The sequence below is a fragment of the Epargyreus clarus genome, unplaced genomic scaffold (genome assembly GCF_041222505.1).
Source record: "Epargyreus clarus isolate Ecla_fem2 unplaced genomic scaffold, WU_Ecla_fem_2.2 ptg000008l, whole genome shotgun sequence".
Lineage (NCBI taxonomy): Eukaryota > Metazoa > Arthropoda > Insecta > Lepidoptera > Hesperiidae > Epargyreus > Epargyreus clarus.
The window spans coordinates 13,626,997-13,640,078 of NW_027332216.1; the positions used below are offsets into that span (position 1 = coordinate 13,626,997).

Genomic DNA, 13,082 nt, shown 5'->3' on the forward strand with positions numbered 1-13,082 from the left:
TGCGGCTCGGCCTGCAAACTCACACTTGTCAGAAAAAAATTTTTCGTCCTCGTATTGTAATGTACTAATACATAATTAAAAACTAAAAAAAAATAATAACAAAAATACAAAAACAAAAATACTACCAAAAATATTATCTCTATCGCTGTCTTTGGGAAGGCTTCCCAAGATGCTGGCAGCATTTTCTTTTTGAATGGCTATAACAATTCGTTAGGCGAAATTAAGCTCTTGAGAATTTGGTTCAAATCTTTGATTTTTATAAAATAGGAGTAGCAGACGAACATGCAGTCCAACCGATGGTATGCGGCTACTGCCGCCCATGGACATCTGTTATCAACTCCAGATAAAATCAGATTCCTACCTGAACCACAAAGGGTTCTACCACCTTCAAAAATCTTATAAATTTTGAAATGTATTAAGTATTACGTGTAATAAGTGTATCTATTGTAGGTTGTTAAATAAAAGGGAATAAGTGACTCCTAAACAGCAGACCCCTAACTATTTAATTGCTGCTATAAAAAAGCAGTGATAGCCTAGTGGTTAAGAATCTCAGCCTCTCGATCGAGGAGTCGAGGTTCAAATCCCAGGCTCACCTCTAATTTATCAAAGTTATGTGCGTATTAGAAATTAATTATCACTTGCTAAACGGTAAAGGATAACATCGTGAGAAAATCTGCATACCTGAGATTAAAAAAAAAAGATCTCAAAGGTATGTGAAGTCTACCAATACGCACTTGGCCAGCGCGGTAGACTATGGCCTAATCCTTCTCATTATGAGAGGAGACCCGTGCCCAGCAGTGGGACAGTAATGGATTGATGATGATAAAACAGAAATACGTGAAGTGGTTATAGCGCTCACCAAATTAGGCAACACTGAACATGGTCAAATATAGGATGTGGTGTACTTTAAGGGATTTATAGGGTAAGTGCTCCTAGTTGATAATTATTAAACTTTTTCCGAACTTAATGACTTTTCATCGAAAGACTGCACAGTCCATCCTTTTTATTATAATTTACTAGCTGACCCAACAAACGTTGTGTTGCCATATAAATAAAAAAAATAAGGGTGAAAAACCCTTATCACTTAGGGGTATGAAAAATAGATAGTAGCCGATTCTCAGACGTACTGCAAATTCATATAAAATTTGGTGAAAATCGGTAAAGCTGTTTCGGAGGAGTACGGTAACTAACTTTATGACACGAGAATTTTATATGTAAGATAATGCCATCTAAAACTAACGAATTTTACAGAAATAGAAGGATTGATATATAATAACATTTTCGCCAATTCTGTCATCGGTAGCGTGGCCGAGCGGTCTAAGGCGCTGGTTTAAGGCACCAGTCTCTTCGGAGGCGTGGGTTCGAATCCCACCGCTGCCATCAGAGGCATGGGTGGCGTTTTTATAGTTCTCATTGAGAATCACTATATTATTTTAAACGTATAATTTTAATATTTCAAACGTAATTTTTGAACTTATTTTGTAGTTTTTTCACTAGTCTCTTTTTCTCAGTACATATTAATATGCATCCCATAGTGCAATACAAAATTGAATGTGGTTTCTTTTCCGAGGCGTTCCTGTTTAGTTCTTTGGGGTAGTGGCGCATCTGTGGCCGACCTCAGGTAGGAATCTAATCCTATCTGGGGTTGATCACAGATGCCCATGGGCGGCAGTAGCCACTTACCAGGTGGACTGCATGCTCGTCTGCTACTCCTATATTATAAAAAAAAATCTTTTCACAATTCAAATACGCCGTTTCATCATGAGTTTCAAATAACATCATAGGTATTATTTACGTATTTTTCCTCATAATCATCCCGTCCAACTTACTACAGTCCGGCACGAAGCTACCGTTTCGTTGACGCCATAATGGTCGATAAATAACGCGCTGAGAATTATGACGGCGCCTCACAATGGTCGACATCTCGATACACGATAGATAAAGGCACATCACTAAAGATTTTATATTTATTCAGATTATTTTCAAATGCAATGGAAGTTGAATAACGGAAGTCCAATACCAAGATACCAATAAATGTAATTTTTTGTAGATAATGGAGACTTCAATTCAAAGTTAAATTGTTACATTTCTGTTTCAATAGGTATTGCATTTTTTTATAAAGTGATCATGACACACTATTTTTTAACTCATGTTTATGTTATTTTGACAGCAGCTCCATCTTGTGAGCTAAATAAGCGACTTGATCCACAACATAAGTCATAGGTAACGACCGATATATACATTTTATGCTATCTATGTAGGCTATGAGTATTGGTAAAGTTCACAAACACAGTTACAGTTCAAAAAACAAGTTACACTTACATGCCATATTTTCCATATAAATTAAAGGATGTATCTAATTAATAATTCAATTAACCACCGGTATTTATATGGGGCTAAGATTTTAGCCAGATCCAGATCATCCAGAGTAAGGTCGTAAACTATTAAACTATTCTTGCTTCCACCTGAACATAGGCTTTAAAATATTTAAGGTATGTGCATCGAGTAAGTCCATTTAAAGGTTGCCTTAACGTTTAATATAACTATAACTTTAACTATAGCGATGGAATATAACAATTCTGTGTTGCACCAATTTATTTGTCATTAACGTTATTTGTGTCGATGACAAAAACAAAAAAATTAATTAATCGAAAAAAAACATCTTTAATTAATCAAAATCGAGCGGAGTGTTAGTAATTTCAACCTTAATTTAAAAAGTGCAACTAATGAATTTGTAGCCGTGTATTTGACGGTTGGTAGACTTTTGGGACCGCGGACGGCTGCTATTATTCCCCGTGCTCTCAACAAAGGGCGTTCAGTGGAACACCGTGAGGTTTTAGCCGGTAAGAGTCCTGCATATCATCTGCGCTGCCCTCGCGGTTGAGGAACCCATGAAGGGCTTCCTCTCGTACAAAAAAGGCTCTTGTAGTTTAAAGTTACATGATGCAACCCACCCTTATTCGGTGCGATCACTGCTCCGTTAACCGTCCTTTCCTTAAGGCACAGTGCATGCAGTGGGCGGATCGGTACCCTGTCTGGCACAGGTGTTGCATGATGATTTATTGTTTCCATTACAGCGTAAATAGCGTTAGAATTAAAATAATAACAATTACAACATGGAAACATATTCACCTGCGGGCTAAATTAATTATTTGTGCGATTGTAGTGATAACAAATTATAAATATGGTGTCACCTGCCTCGCTAGAACTGTAAAACTCATCTGTCCTCATTTTGTTGTGATCGGCGCAATATAATCAATTATGTCCATATTGCATTTGTTAATGCCTTTTAATTTTAAAGCAATTATAGTCTATAATGCAGTAGTAGACAGACTTCATCTGATATTGCCATTCAAGAACATCTGTAATCAACTTCTGATATTGGTTATTGCCACTCAAAGACATCTGTAATCAACTCCCAGACTGGCTATGTTAGGTTCTATATAATTTACATTTTTTTCTTTTACAGAAGTATTACAAGGAAGCCTGATCCGGAAGCTGTGTCCATCTGAGAGCTGTAGGGAGAAGTAGGTATTTGGTTATGGTGTCTAATTCGTTATGATGAGATTCGTACATGAACAAAAGTTAATAGTAAAGCTCTGAAATTAGCGGATAAGCATTGTTCAATAGTCCGACAAATAAAGGAAGGGAATAGCGAGAAACTAGACTGGAGGAAAGTAAAGATCTGTGACCATCTACGAAAAACGAGTACACCTTCGGGTCAGGTGACCAGTCCACCTGGAGAAGACAGAGAGTATCTGCTTAAAGAATAAGGCAGGTATTTACTGAGCTAAGTGTAGCTAATAATGATAGCAAACACTATGCTAAAAGCAAAGATTTGATCTGATTGGCTATGACAAAGAGAGCAAACAATTGAACATTGAGCAAACAATTTCCAAAAGATGGAAAGGGATTCCTCCTTTCACATCTAAGTACAACAGCAACATTGTTGCTAATAAACAAATGGTGCAATGTACGAATCGTAAAGCGTTTTACCATCTTCTTGTGTTTATACCGTGATATGCAATATAAATATTGATCCAAATATGCGACCTCCATTATCTTCAGTCATGTCCATAAAATATAAACACAATGTTGCGTTGTAACATAATCAGCGTTTTACTCACATACGCCAAACACATTATCGAATGTATTGAGCTTTTCGATTTTACGTAAACATTTTCTGTATTTATGAGCGGTGGACGTGATAATACCGCAATAAATAAGAGGCGAGATGAGTTACAACGACATCGTACAATAGAGATAGTTATCGCGACTTGCCTTGAAAACTCGGGCCGAAATACGGCGCCTGGTGTACGCGTGGAAGTTATGTGTGTGCTTGCACTAATAAGGTTACTACATATTTATAGCTGTCGCCTTACTATTAAGTTGTCTAAACACGTTTAGGTAAGGTAAGGCTTTGTATATTTAGCGAAAGGATATTTAAGATATATTTTATAGATTAAAGATTTTTTCGACTACATAAGTGTCACCGATGTGGTCACTTTTTCCCTTATAACAACCAGTAATGTTGCTGTGTTCTGGAAGGTTTGGTGTTAAGGCTCATAACGTAGCATTCCAACTTACACCCGTTTTCATTAATTATTTTAAGTAATTTTTGCTTACATAAGTGAAATTTCACAATTATTTCCTACATACCTAAGTGATAATTTTTAAACTGTAGTAGGCAAAGTTAAGATGGATTATTACTAACGTATGCAGATGTTCGGAGATTGATCGTACTTATTATATCCGATAAAACTTCAATCATTGCTAGATTACTAGATGGTCATGAACAGCAGTGGTAAGTTACCACCAGATGGACTTAATTGTGACGCGTTACATCAAATTATAAAAAAACATCATATTAGTATTAAATAATTCACTACATTACCTCTTAATTGAAAATAAAATATTCTGACACTTCTCGAGGAATTTTTCCTTTTTTCCACCTAATGAACGGTACACTTAGTAGATTTCGTAGAAGCATGCGCAGGTGATGCTAAGTGTCATTCGAAGAAATATTTATAGGGTTCAGAGTAAGGAGTAGTGTTGTTAGCTAACTGAGATCGTTATTAGACTTAATTGACTGTGGAACTTCGGGTTGACGTGCCAGCCACAGCTACGGACGGTGCGGCGAGCGGCGCGGCGAGCGGAGCGTCGAGCGGCGCGATTTACGAAGGCATGCCACTTTTTTTTATAATTTAGGAGTAGCAGACGAGCATACAGTCCACCTGATGATAAGTGGCTACTGCCGCCCATGGACACCTGTAATCAACCCCAGATAGGATTAGATATTCCTACCTGCGGTCGGCCACACATGCGCCGCTACCCCTGAGGACTAAGCTGGAACGCTTCGGAAAAGTCTGCCTCCCTTAACCACACCCTTCAAACCGGAACACAGCAGCGCCTAGCACTGCTGTTATTAGGTAGAAATAGGTGTGGGGGTGGTGCCGCCGGAGTCGAACCACAAAGGGTTCTCCGCCGCACCGCCGTCTCACCGCCTTCCTTATTATGCATACAGGAACTTTCCCGACATTTTTATGAATATACGAGAGCAAATAATATCTCGTATAGATATTACTTGCTCTCGTATCTAGAAAGTCACTGATACATTGATCCATATCCCTACATTTTAACTTAACGCGCGAATAAAACATTTTTTTGTTACAAATACGTCCGCCGATGCCGCCACGCGCTGCTGAGCTGTGGCCGCATAGTCTGAAGAGGATATAGGAATTTCAGGATCCGAGGTCATCTTTCATGGAATATAAGTATCTTGCCTCCTTTTTGTATTAATAGTCGTAGTAGCCTTTAAAAACATTTACAGTTAAGTAATAACAATTATAAACTATTTTGATATTATGGCAATAAGTCTGCCACCTAATACTGCGACCTAAATAGATACAGAGTATTTTTAATACATCATTTAGATCTACCTGGCCGGGAAAAGAATCCGGTCCCGTCTGTTTGTCAGTGCTTCTGAAAAGTATTTCTCTCTACCATACATGTGTTAAATGTGATCAAAATTCAATACAAAAAACGTAAATTTCATGCATAACCTAATTGCAATCGCAGATGACAGCACTCCCGCCTCTTGCAAATGATGCAATATTCACAGAGAACGAAATCAAATAGACACCTAACATTAAAATCGTATTGTAACATTATAAAAAATCTTATAATCTTATTTGTTCTGGCTGACATTAAGTTCATCATACCAGAGCCGAAAATACTGAAGACAAATTGAAATTTGGACAATATTCATTTTATGAAGTACCTAAAGTGACAGTGATAAGTTTATTTGAATATCCGCCGAGTCTGAAAGCAAGCGCTACGGACCTTAGTATTTGGCTCTCTGGTTATAAATAATGAAACATGCCATTAGAGATTAGGGCTTTAAAAATAATATCAGGTATGCTATGATTAAAGAGTCAGTAATTTTACCACGCTTTTATTAGCTTGGCTTGTATGTAACGGAATCTTTGAACTCGATTTTCACCCACTTTGAACGGTCCAATTAATTTAAAATTTTGAACAATTATCAAGATCCGATGACAATACATGATTTTAATAGTTTTATCCATTCTCCTCATCAGGATCGTCAGGAATCAGGATTAACGATTTTCCTTGGGCGATTTTAGCGTGGTTTTTAGTTCCTACACTATAATTATTTATTCGTACCCTACCTATTCTATCAAATTCATCCACCCTTTAACTCCTCACCCTAAGGTTGCCTGACAGAAATCGCTGTTTTAGCGATAAGGCAGCCTTTTGTATCGTTCTATATTTGTATGTTTTTATTCTTGTATTCTATTGTTTTTGGGTACAATTAGGAATATTATTATTATTATTATGTATTAATAAAAACGAGCTTGCAGTCCTGATTGTCACATTTGATTGTTGCATACAAGAACATCTGTAACCAGGTCCATATAAAACTGTGATTCTACACGAAACCGGTCACAAATAAGTTGCCACTAAGACTAATACAGTCTCCTCATATGTAAGTCATCCCGCATCTCTGACCACCGATACGCAAGAACTGCTTCACACTAGAAATAGTGGTACCTCGCGGGTCAGACCATACTGGTCACCATAAAAAGTGTGCGCTGAATAAAATTGATCTTGTAATGTAGTGTTATGAGACGCAATTATCGTGTAATCCCAGCCAATTAAAGTGTAGTGTAAATTAATCAACCGTATATAGCGGCGACTTCATAGAATCCGTATGAAAAATTGTTAGCCTATTAGGAGTCTACGATGATGCTACGTCTATGGTAGTGTATTGTTACGTTACAATGGAAACGTAAAAACTATGGCATCTTGGAGTCAGTGACGTCTACTGCTTTTATAAAACCAGACTCGATGCGAATCATGATACTAATTATAATTACGTACTCTTAGATAAATTGTAGGTATACGCTCCGCAACTTGTGTAGATCTCCACCGATCTACAAAGTTAAGCAACGTTACGCGCGGTCCGAAATTGGATGGGTGACCGCATGTGACAATATTTCAATTATGGAAATAAGGAAACATAACGTTCAGCAACGTCGGGCGCGGTAAGATAATGGATGGTTGACCGCCACTGACAATATTTCAATCACGGAAATGAGGAAACATAACGTTCAGCAACGTCGGGCGCGGTAAGATAATGGATGGTTGACCGCCACTGACAATATTTCAATCACGGAAATAAGGAAACATAACGTTCAGCAACGTCGGGCGCGGTAAGATAATGGATGGTTGACCGCCACTGACAATATTTCAATCACGGAAATAAGGAAACATAACGTTCAGCAACGTCGGGCGCGGTAAGATAATGGATGGGTGACCGCCACTGACAATATTTCAATCACGGAAATAAGGAAACATAACGTTCAGCAACGTCGGGCGCGGTAAGATAATGGATGGTTGACCGCCACTGACAATATTTCAATCACGGAAATAAGGAAACATAACGTTCAGCAACGTCGGGCGCGGTAAGATAATGGATGGGTGACCGCCACTGACAATATTTCAATCACGGAAATAAGGAAACATAACGTTCAGCAACGTCGGGCGCGGTAAGATAATGGATGGGTGACCGCCACTGACAATATTTCAATCACGGAAATAAGGAAACATAACGTTCAGCAACGTCGGGCGCGGTAAGATAATGGATGGGTGACCGCCACTGACAATATTTCAATCACGGAAATAAGGAAACATAACGTTCAGCAACGTCGGGCGCGGTAAGATAATGGATGGGTGACCGCCACTGACAATATTTCAATTACGGAAATAAGGAAACATAACGTTCAGCAACGTCGGGCGCGGTAAGATAATGGATGGGTGACCGCCACTGACAATATTTCAATCACGGAAATAAGGAAACATAACGTTCAGCAACGTCGGGCGTGGTAAGATAATGGATGGGTGACCGCCACTGACAATATTTCAATCACGGAAATAAGGAAACATAACGTTCAGCAACGTCGGGCGCGGTAAGATAATGGATGGGTGACCGCCACTGACAATATTTCAATCACGGAAATAAGGAAACATAACGTTCAGCATCGTCGGGCGCGGTGCGATAATGGATGGGTGACCGCCACTGACAATATATCAATCACGGAAGTAGGGAAATGACGAAAAAATTATCTGGTGTTGCAAAGTCTGACTAGTTTCAAAACTGACAAGGCTTTACCACAAATCTGAATCTGCGCATAAAATTAAACAACTTGATAAAAACTTGTATAATTTAGACTGTGCTAATTTTTTAATCTCTAAAATTTTAAACTCTATATGCTATTTATGCCTGCTATCAATTATCAATTAGTGCCAACCTCTAGTTGAAATCCAATCTTATCGGCGGCAGTACTTATCATTAGGTGGTCTACAGTATACACACTTGTTTGCTACTACATGTTATAAAAACAATGAAATATATGTATTGTACGGACGTTTCCATCATCTTCATATATAAAATTCGTTGTCACAATGTTAGTTACCGTACTCCTCAGAAACGGCTTTACCGATTTTCACTAAATTTTATATACATTTTCAGTAGGTCTAAGAATCGGCTGCTATCTATTTTTCATACCCCTAAGTGATAAGGGTTGTTCACCCTTAACATTTTTTTATTTATATGGCAACACAACCTTTGCCGAGTCAGCTAGTATTTTATAATATAAGAGTAGCAGACGAGCATGCAGTGCACCTGATGGTAAGTGGCTACTGCCGCCCATTGATATCTGTAATCAACCCCAGATAAGATTAAAAATTATGTCTCCCTTACTACAAACGAGAACACAGCAGCGTTTAACACTACTGGGGGGCTAGCCAAGTTGACATTCTACAGTCGCTTGCGCTGTAGAAACGCTATAGAAACGCTAAAATGTATGAAAATATCAATGATCACGTGATCAAAATAGCGAAGTAGAAAAGTCGTAGCCAAGTTACACGATAGAATAGAACGCTAGCGATTCTACAATGCCCATGTCATTTCTTTTTTCCATACAAATGACAACCTTTGACAACCTTTTGATAACCTTTTGACTTTTTTGTCAAATTTGTTAGCGAAGCGTATTCTAAGATAAATATCATAGTGAGCGATCGCGCCGACCCTGTAGAAAACGTAAACGCTAATAAAATGGTGGATTCTGTATCAGCTGTTTGTCACTTCACTACGCGCTATCACTGCATTATAGACTTTAATTACTTTTGATCATTTGAAAATGTATACTTTAAATGTGTTGAAATTTGAATATGGCTCTCTATAACTAGTGTATCCTAAAATATTATAGAAATGAATTACAAAGCCGTTTTTCTATTTTAAATTAATATGAGCATATAATATAACTAGATGACCCGGTGAACTTCGTGCCACCTAATTATGAGTGACTATCTGTACCCCGTAGTTTCACTCGTGTAACAGTCTTAAGGGTTGATCTAAACAAACAAACAGTGACTCAGATGCTTCATTATGTCTTATGATCATTTTCTTAGTGCTCCAAATTAACGGATTTTAAATTAAAGTTCCATACCCGATTAAACGACCGTAAGAGTTGATTTTCCAGAAACGGTGAAATATGTGTTCTATTATTTTCAATATAAAAGCTAAATTCTAATTTTCATAGACTTTGCTTCAAAATCTGCCGACTTCTAAACGAAGTGCCTTTTAAAGCCAAATGCAATTTTTTACAGCCTTTGCTTCCAAATTAACGGATTTTAAAATAAAATTCCAACCCCTATTTAACCAACTTAGGGTTGATTTTCCAAATATCGTAAAATAGATATTTAATTACTTTCTATCGAAATCCCAAATAACAATATTCATATAGTTTTGCATCAAAACTGGGCGACTTTAATACAACCTTTCTCCCCTTATTTATTCATGGAAACGCGGACGAACAGGATAAAAAGTATCCTATGTCCGTCTCCTGGTTCTAAGCTACCTCTCCACCAATGTTCAGCCAAATCGGTTCAGCCGTGCTCGAGTTATAAAATACTTCACGGAAACGCGGTCGAACGGGATAAAAAGTATCCTCTGTCCTTTTCCTGGTTCTAAGCTACCTCTCCACCAAATTTCAGCCAACTCGGTTCAGCCATTCTTGAGTTATAGTGTAACTAACACGACTTTATTTTTTATATATAGATATTGATTCAACACGTGTTCGAATGTAACACAATGAAAACAAAATATTTTTTTCAATTCGATTGCAGCGCCAACTGTTGGTAAAAACTATCATTAAAATAGATTAATATTTAATATTTGAAACTGCGATGGTAGCGAAGTCTGTGGAATCCAATGTGAAACATTCCAAAATCAACAACTACTTACGAATTAAAAATTAATTAAAAAAACCGTTTCCCACGGACTAAATTGTGAATCTAAACCATTCTCAAGTCCCCTTGAACACACACAACAAATTTCATCAAAATCCTTCATCAAATTCCATCAAAGTCCAGTCGTTTAGGAAGAGTTCAGTGACATACACACGCACATAAGAAATATATATATATAAAGTTTGGAAAATCCAAAAGTGCACGACTCATAATACTCATTTAATTATGAAATATAAAAAAAAAGAAAAAAAACTTAAGTCGTTCAAAATTAATTGCCGAAAAAACAGCTGTAGTAGGAAGAAGGTACTGCACAAGCGCCCCTGGTGGAATAAATGTACATAATATCTATAGATATACAGTCTTGTAGTTTTCGTTTTTTATTAATTGCAATTAAACGACACTGAAGTAATTAATCATTCGCATTCAGTGACTTACAATCGTCGATTAGAATTTTTTAAAAAAAAATTTAATTCAAATGATGGATTTTTCACAAGTTACAGTGTTTTCAGGTTTCACACATGACGGACAGGAAAATTTTTTGACCTATTTTGATGTTTTTTTCCAATTCTATTGCAGTAAATCAATTTTTAAAAAGTATGGAATAAATCTCCATTAAATTATCTCGACAATAGTATGCAAAATATCTTGATTCCGTGAACTATCAAGGCTATAGTAATAAAAATAGCCGCCAAAATGAAGCGAAAAAAATTTCTCGATCGTAAAGCACTCTCTGATGCTTCGCATCATGAGTCGTGCAATATATATATATTGCACGACTCTATACGACTCTATATATATATAAAGATAGATAAAATAGAACTTAGAGTTATTCCAGTATTTAAATAAAAGTATTGTCTCAGTTTAACTGTTTTATTGCATCATTATATTAATGCTTCTCATATTATCTTTACTTGTAACAAAACAATTTATTAAAACCTTAAAGGAAATAATAATATTAATATCCGTATCCTTTTTTTCATTATTATCTCCAGTTTCCCTGCAATTTCCCTGTCTAGGCAAAAAGCTGGTGGTTATGAGGTTTCATTTGTTGGCATGGCATGTATAGTATACACCCAGTGGCGTAACCATTTTTAATTATTGCCTCCTTGGAAGCCGCTCCTACGATGGAAGAAGATCCTGAGTAGCTCTACTTTTGATGAGTTTAAAAGTGCGGGTGGATTTCATAAGCTCAATAGTAACTTCATTGGAGTGTCTTTATATGACGAATACAATGATAGGTTACCCCTATGGACGAGTATATGATTTTAGTTTATTTGTCACTTCCTCTTTCACTGTTGTCTCTGTGGCATCAGCTACCATGTGAAGCATCTTCGATTGGAAGCGTTGTATGATGTCCAAGTTTGAGTTGGATGCGGTTCCGCAACGTTTAGATCCATATGACCATATTGGTTTTAGTATGGCTTTGTTGCTTGATGTTGCTGAAAGACTTTCGTGCCATGAGCCAGTAAATCTTACGTCCAGATATTTTCTTTTAGTACGAGGTACGAATAAGTATCCTCAGTTGAAGTAATAAATTTATATAAAATACATGCAATCGCTGTTACTGTCATTAGTAATATCTCTACAATTTGTATACTCTTTGTAAACAATCACCAATCACCATAGTTACCGTTCATAGACACATTATTAAGTCTAGTTTTTGCAAATAATTGTAATTAGTAAAATAAATGTACTATAAAATATGCTATATTTTTTATGTATTTTATAATGTTTTATTGTAATATTACTATTAAATAATTAATCAGTACCATCTAGGTATTTTTGGTAGTGTAGAAACTAGACGATATTGTATTTGACGGCTAATTGATATAAATTGATCGCTAACCATAGACTTATCGTATATGTACAATGACATTTGCTAACGAATAGAATAGAAAACGAATAGAATGCAAAGTTTGTAACATGGCTAGCCCCCCTGTTATGAGACAGAAATAGATGTGGCGGTGGTGGTTCTACCACCTTCAAATAAGATTTTCCCTAACAAATTTTAATACGCCCACAGAAGATTTCACTTTAAAAATTGAACTACACGTGTTATGACGTCATAGCTAAGATCACCCAACTACCATAACTGGGTATTAACTAAATCTGCACGACAAAGTCAGGCGACAGTATTCTGGGGCAAGACGAGATAGCATCGCCATTGTTTAGCCGCGTTATAACTCATCGCGTATCACTGGATGGACCAACAAGTTTGTGGCTGTATTCTGGTGGAAATTCCATCAGAA

General features: G+C 37.0%; 1 non-coding gene across 1 annotated transcript; it reads left to right on the forward strand.

Annotated features, from left to right (window-relative positions):
• The first annotated feature begins 1,298 nt into the window (after positions 1–1,298).
• TRNAL-AAG (transfer RNA leucine (anticodon AAG)) lies at positions 1,299–1,380 on the forward strand. The gene has a single exon. It is a non-coding gene; the product is annotated as a tRNA-Leu (tRNA).
• The last annotated feature ends 11,702 nt before the right edge of the window (positions 1,381–13,082 follow it).